Source organism: Heptranchias perlo, unplaced genomic scaffold, assembly GCF_035084215.1.
Source record: "Heptranchias perlo isolate sHepPer1 unplaced genomic scaffold, sHepPer1.hap1 HAP1_SCAFFOLD_331, whole genome shotgun sequence".
NCBI lineage: Eukaryota > Metazoa > Chordata > Chondrichthyes > Hexanchiformes > Hexanchidae > Heptranchias > Heptranchias perlo.
In genome coordinates, this window is record NW_027139343.1 from 205,001 (window position 1) to 212,500 (window position 7,500).

A 7,500-nucleotide genomic window follows, 5' to 3' on the forward strand; every position below is an offset into this window, starting at 1 on the left:
TGTCGCAGCCGGGACCTTCAGGCACCGTTCGACGCGTCTACCCCTGCCCCGTCGAATGGCGCCCCTCGCGGTGTGGTCCGATTTCCGCATTTTGGTCAGATTTGCCTCCAAAATTTTCAGATTGAGTTGACGAATGCCCCCTACGGGGTAACCTCTTGCCCTTTCGGACCTGGTCCCTGTGACTTAATTTCCGCCTTTTGCTCAATCGTTTCCCCATTTATAATTAATTTTAAAAATCTGGTTACTCAGTTCTGGTTTACCAGTTCCCTCTTCGGACTTAGTTTTTGGTTAATCATTTCCGGTTCACCAGTTCCCGTTTTGGACTTAGTCTCTGCGGGCCGTTTCTCATCTTTTGGTTCATCAGTTCCCCTCTTTTAATAATTTTTTGGCTGCTTTCGTTTGATCATTTCCCTGCCTTCTGGGTAACTTTTCCACCTTAGGACTTCATCGCCGCACATTGTTTTCGACTTCTGGTTGATCATTTCACCCCTTTTAATCATTTTTGTAACTTTTGGTTAACCATTTCACCCAGCTTCTGGTTAACCATTTCCCCTTTGGGACTTAGTCTGTGAGCATTCTTTTGGGATTCTGGTTAACCATTTGCCAATTTTTAAAAAATGTTGCCACTTTTGTTTAATGCTTTCTGGTCAACCTTTCCCTCTTTCAGACTTCACCGCGGCACATTGCTTCAGCCTCCTGGTTAATCATTTCACCCCTTTTAATCATTTTTGCAACTTTTGGTTAACCATTTCCCCCAGCTTCTGGTTAACCATTTCCCCTTTGGGACTTGGTCTCTGAGCATTCTTTTGGGATTCTGGTTAATCATTTGCCAATTTTTAAAAAATGTTGCCACTTTTGTTTAATGCTTTCTGGTCAACCTTTCCCTCTTTCAGACTTCACCGCGGCACATTGCTTCAGCCTCCTGGTTAATCATTTCACCCCTTTTAATCATTTTTGCAACTTTTGGTTAACCATTTCCCCCAGCTTCTGGTTAACCATTTCCCCTTTGGGACTTGGTCTCTGAGCATTCTTTTGGGATTCTGGTTAATCATTTGCCACTTTTTTAAAAATGTTGCCACTTTTGTTTAATGCTTTCTGGTCAACCTTTCCCTCTTTCAGACTTCACCGCGGCACATTGCTTCAGCCTCCTGGTTAATCATTTCACCCCTTTTAATCATTTTTGCAACTTTTGGTTAACCATTTCCCCCAGCTTCTGGTTAACCATTTCCCCTTTGGGACTTAGTCTCTGAGCATTCTTTTGGGATTCTGGTTAATCATTTGCCAATTTTTTAAAAATGTTGCCACTTTTGTTTAATGCTTTCTGGTCAACCTTTCCCTCTTTCAGACTTCACCGCGGCACATTGCTTTAGCCTCCTGGTTAATCATTTCACCCCTTTTAATCATTTTTGCAACTTTTGGTTAACCATTTCCCCCAGCTTCTGGTTAACCATTTCCCCTTTGGGACTTAGTCTCTGAGCATTCTTTTGGGATTCTGGTTAATCATTTGCCACTTTTTTAAAAATGTTGCCGCTTTTGTTTAATGCTTTCCCTGCTTTGTGGTCAACCTTTTCCCCTTTAGGACTTCACCGCGGCACATTGCTTCAGCCTCCTGGTTAATCATTTCACCCCTTTTAATCATTTTTGCAACTTTTGGTTAACCATTTCCCCCAGCTTCTGGTTAACCATTTCCCCTTTGGGACTTGGTCTCTGAGCATTCTTTTGGGATTCTGGTTAATCATTTGCCACTTTTTAAAAAATGTTGCCGCTTTTGTTTAATGCTTTCCCTGCTTTCTGGTCAACCTTTTCCCCTTTAGGACTTCACCGCAGCACATTGCTTTAGCCTCCTGGTTAATCATTTCACCCCTTTTAATCATTTTTGCAACTTTTGGTTAACCATTTCCCCCAGCTTCTGGTTAACCATTTCCCCTTTGGGACTTAGTCTCTGAGCATTCTTTTGGGATTCTGGTTAACCATTTGCCAATTTTTTTAAAATGTTGCCACTTTTGTTTAATGCTTTCTGGTCAACCTTTCCCTCTTTCAGACTTCACCGCCGCACATAATTTTCGACTTCTGGTTGATCATTTCACCCCTTTTAATCATTTTTGCAACTTTTGGTTAACCATTTCCCCCAGCTTCTGGTTAACCATTTCCCCTTTGGGACTTAGTCCCTGAGCATTCTTTTGGGATTCTGGTTAATCATTTGCCACTTTTTTAAAAATTTTGCCGCTTTTGTTTAATCGTTTCCCTGCTATGTGGTCAACCTTTTCCCCTTTCAGACTTCATCGCCGCGCATTGTTGTCGACTTCTGGTTAATCATTTTTCCCCTTTAAATCTTTTTTTGCCACTTTTGGTTAACCATTTCACCCAGCTTCTGGTTAACCATTTGCCCCATTTTACTGAATTTTTCCGCTTTGGTTTAATCATTTCCCTGCTTTCTTGTCAACCTTTTCCCCTTTTGGACTTCGCCGCCGCACTTTGCTTTTGCCTTCTGGTTAAACATTTCTCCCCTTTTAATCCTTTTTCCCACTTTTGGTTCACCAGTTCACCCAGCTTCTGGTTCACCATTTCCCCTTTGGGACTTAAGTCTCTGAGCATTCTTTTGGGATTCTGGTTAACCATTTGCCACTTTTTAAAAAATGTTGCTGCTTTTGTTTAATGCTTTCCCTGCTTTCTGGTCAACCTTTTCCTCTTTCCGACTTCATCGCCGCACCTTGTTTACGACATCCGGTTAAACATTTCTCCCCTTTCAATCCTTTTTGCCACTTTTGGTTAAGCAGTTCAACCAGCTTCTGGTTAACCATTTGCCCCTTCTTACTGAATTTTTCTGCTTTTGTTTAATCATTTCCCTGCTTTATGGTCAACCTTTTCCCCTTTAGGACTTCGCCGCCGCACTTTGCTTTCGCCTTCTGGTTAATCATTTCACAACATTTTAATCCTTTTTCCCACTTTTGGTTAAACAGTTCACCCAGCTTCTGGTTAACCATTTGCCCCTTTGGGACTTAAGTCTCTGAGCATTATTTTGGGATTCTGGTTAACCATTTGCCACTTTTTAAAAAATGTTGCCGCTTTTGTTTAATCGTTTCCCTGCTTTCTGGTCAACCTTTTCTCCTTTAGGACTTCGCCGCCGCACTTTGCTTTCGCCTTCTGGTTAATCATTTCACCCCTTTTAATCCTTTTTCCCACTTTTGGTTAAACAGTTCACCCAGCTTCTGGTTAACCATTTGCCCCTTTGGGACTTAAGTCTCTGAGCATTCTTTTGGGATTCTGGTTCACCATTTGTCCCTTTTTAAAAGATATTGCTGCTTCTGTTTAATCCTTTCCCTGCTTTGCGGTCAACCTTTTCCTCTTTCAGACTTCATCGCCGCGCATTGTTTTCGACATCTGGTTCAACATTTCTCCCCTTTTAATCCTCTTTCCCACTTTTGGTTAAGCAGTTCACCCAACTTCTGGTTAACCATTTGCCCCTTTTTACTGAATTTTTCTGCTTTGGTTTAATCATTTCCCTGCTTTATGGTCAACCTTTTCCCCTTTAGGACTTTGACGCGGCACATTGCTTTCGCCTTCTGGTTAATCATTTCACCCCTTTTAATCCTTTTTCCCACTTTTGGTTAAACAGTTCACCCAGCTACTGGTTAACCATTTCCCCTTTGGCACTTAAGTCTCTGAGCATTCTTTTGGGATTCTGGTAAACCATTTGTCCCTTTTTAAAAAATGCTGCTGCTTTTGTTTAATGCTTGCCCTGCTTTGCGGTCGATCATTTCACCCCTTTTAATCCATTTTTGCCACTTTGGGTTAAACAGTTCACACAACTTCTGGTTCACCATTTCACATTTCGGAACTTTTATTCCCACCATTACTTTGGGCTTCTGGTTCATCATTTCACGCTGTTTTACAAATCTTTGCCGCTTCACTTTTAATCCACAAACCGTGGCTCGCTTTCGGGTGGGGGGGGGGTAGCGGGTTTGGGCCGGGCACTCGACATCCCGGTGTGCGACCGGGTTCGTTCTGGTACCGCTCGGTGCCCCTCGTCCTGCTCTTGCCGCGGAAGCAAACCAGACGACCGTCGGTCTCACGCCCGAGGGGAGAGGAGGCGGAAAGCGGTTTGCAGCCTTTCGCTGTACCTCCGGCGGGCAGCGCCGCACCTCCGAGTGCTCGGTACCGTTCGCTGCGCCTCGTCCGGCCGCACGCAGCGAGCCAAACCCGGAGGAAATCGGCCTGTGCCTTCTCGAGATATGGGCCTCCGGGTGGGACGGACAAACCGGGGCCCCGAGCTCGCTTTCGGCGGCCCGGCACTCGACTTCCCGGTGTCCGAACGTGATCCTTCCGGTACCCTTCGGTGCCCCTTGCCCGACTCCAGCTCCCGTGCTGAAGCGGAGTCGGTCGGCCTGACGGCCGCCGAGTTAGCCAGCGGAAAGCGGTGCGCAGCCTTTCGCTTGCAGCTCCGGCGGGCAGCGCCGCACCTCCGGCTGCTCAGTGCCGTCCGCTGCTCCCCTTCCGGCTGCACGCAGCGAACCATACCCGGAGGAAATCGGCCTCGGCCTTCCGGAGATATGGGCCTGCGAGTGGGACCAATAAATCGGTGCACATTTCCGGCTCGGTTTCCGGCCTCGGCACTATCAGTTCACGCCGTCCGACCGACGTCGTTCTGGCACGGTTCCGTTGCTCCTTGATCCGGTCCAGCCACGGTAATCAGCCGAAGATGGTGGGGGGGGGACACATTGCCCGCCGAGTTAGCCGGAGGAAATCGGCCTCGGACTTCCTCAGATATCAGCCTCCGGGTGGGACAGACAAACCGGGGACCCGAGCACGCTTTCGGCGGCCCGCTGGTCGACTTCCCGGTGTGCGACCGGGTTCGTTCCGGTACCGTTCGCTGCCCCTCGTCCTGCTCTAGCCGCGGAGACAAACCCGACGACCGTCGGTCTCACGCCCGCGGAGGGAGGTGGCGGAAAGTGGTTTGCAGCCTTTCGCTGTACCTCCGGCGGGCAGCGCCCGACCTCCGAGTGCTCGGTACCGTCCGCTGCGCCTGGTCCTGCCGCACACAACGAGCCATACCCGGTGGAAATCGGCCTGTGCCTTCCAGAGATATGGGCCTCCGGGTGGGACGGACAAACCGGGGCCCCGTGCTCGCTTTCGGCGGCCCGCTAGTCGACTTCCCGGTGTGCGACCGGGTTCCTTCCGGTACCGTTCGCTGCCCCTCGTCCTGCTCTAGCCGCGGAAACAAACCCGACGACCGTCGGTCTCACGCCCGCGGAGGGAGGCGGCGGAAAGTGGTTTGCAGCCTTTCGCTGTACCTCCGGCGGGCAGCGCCCGACCTCCGAGTGCTCGGTACCGTCCGCTGCGCCTGGTCCGGCCGCACGCAACGAGCCATACCCGGAGGAAATCGGCCTGTGCCTTCCGGAGATATGGGCCTCCGGGTGGGACGGACAAACCGGGGCCCCGAGCGGTGGCACCCTGCTCGCTTTCGGCGGCCCGGCACTCGACTTCCCGGTGTGCGAACGTCATCGTTCCGGTACCCTTCGGTGCCCCTTGCCCCACTCTAGCTCCGGTGCTAAAGCGGAGTCGGTCGGTCTCACGGACGCCGAGTTAGCAGGCGGAAAGGGGTGCGCAGCCTTTCGCTGTCACTCCGGCGGGCAGCACCGCACCTCCGAGTGCTCGGTACCGAACGCTGCGCCTCCTCCTGCCGCACGCAACGAGCCATACCCGGAGGAAATCGGCCTCGGCGTTCCGGAGTTATCCGCCTCCGAGTGGGCCTGACCAAGCGGGGTGAACTGGAAATCATTAACCAACGTACTTCCATGTTTTCACCCGCAGAGGGCAGCACTCTCTTCTCCGTTTTAAACTGGGCCGACCCGGCTCCGTTTCGAGACCCGGCACTCGACTTCCCGGTGTGCGACCGGGTTCGTTCCGGTACCGTTCGCTGCCCCTCGTCCTGCTCTAGCCGCGGAACTAAACCCGACGACCGTCGGTCTCACGCCCGCGGAGGGAGGCGGCGGAAAGTGGTTTGCAGCCTTTCGCTGTACCTCCGGCGGGCAGCGCCCGACCTCCGAGTGCTCGGTACCGTCCGCTGCGCCTGGTCCGGCCGCACACAACGAGCCATACCCGGAGGAAATCGGCCTGTGCCTTCCGGAGATATGGGCCTCCGGGTGGGACGGACAAACCGGGGCCCCGAGCGGTGGCACCCTGCTCGCTTTCGGCGGCCCGGCACTCGACTTCCCGGTGTGCGAACGTCATCGTTCCGGTACCCTTCGGTGCCCCTTGCCCCACTCTAGCTCCGGTGCTAAAGCGGAGTCGGTCGGTCTCACGGACGCCGAGTTAGCAGGCGGAAAGGGGTGCGCAGCCTTTCGCTGTCACTCCGGCGGGCAGCACCGCACCTCCGAGTGCTCGGTACCGAACGCTGCGCCTCCTCCTGCCGCACGCAACGAGCCATACCCGGAGGAAATCGGCCTCGGCGTTCCGGAGTTATCCGCCTCCGAGTGGGCCTGACCAAGCGGGGTGAACTGGAAATCATTAACCAACGTACTTCCATGTTTTCACCCGCAGAGGGCAGCACTCTCTTCTCCGTTTTAAACTGGGCCGACCCGGCTCCGTTTCGAGACCCGGCACTCGACTTCCCGGTGTGCGACCGGGTTCGTTCCGGTACCGTTCGCTGCCCCTCGTCCTGCTCTAGCCGCGGAACTAAACCCGACGACCGTCGGTCTCACGCCCGCGGAGGGAGGCGGCGGAAAGTGGTTTGCAGCCTTTCGCTGTACCTCCGGCGGGCAGCGCCCGACCTCCGAGTGCTCGGTACCGTCCGCTGCGCCTGGTCCGGCCGCACACAACGAGCCATACCCGGTGGAAATCGGCCTGTGCCTTCCGGAGATATGGGCCTCCGGGTGGGACGGACAAACCGGGGCCCCGAGCTCGCTTTCGGCGGCCCGCTAGTCGACTTCCCGGTGTGCGAACGTCATCCTTCCGGTACTCAACCGTGCCCCTTGCCCCACTCTAGCTCCGGCGGTAAAGCGGAGTCGGTCGGTCTCACGGACGCCGAGTTAGCAGGCGGAAAGCGGTGCGCAGCCTTTCGCTGTCACTCCGGCGGGCAGCATCGCACCTCCCAGTGCTCGGTACCGTCCGCTGCGCCTGGTCCGGCCGCACACAACGAGCCATACCCGGAGGAAATCGGCCTGTGCCTTCCGGAGATATGGGCCTCCGGGTGGGACGGACAAACCGGGGCCCCGAGCGGTGGCACCCTGCTCGCTTTCAGCGGCCCGTCACTCGACTTCCCGGTATGCGAACGTGATCGTTCCGGTACCCTTCGGTGCCCCTTGCCCCACTCTAGCTCCGGTGCTAAAGCGGAGTCGGTCGGTCTCACGGACGCCGAGTTACCAGGCGGAAAGCGGTGCGCAGCCTTTCGCTGTCACTCCGGCGGGCAGCACCGCATCTCCGAGTGCTCGGTACCGTACGCTGCGCCGCCTCCTGCCGCACGCAACGAGCCATACCCGGAGGAAATCGGCCTCGGCGTTC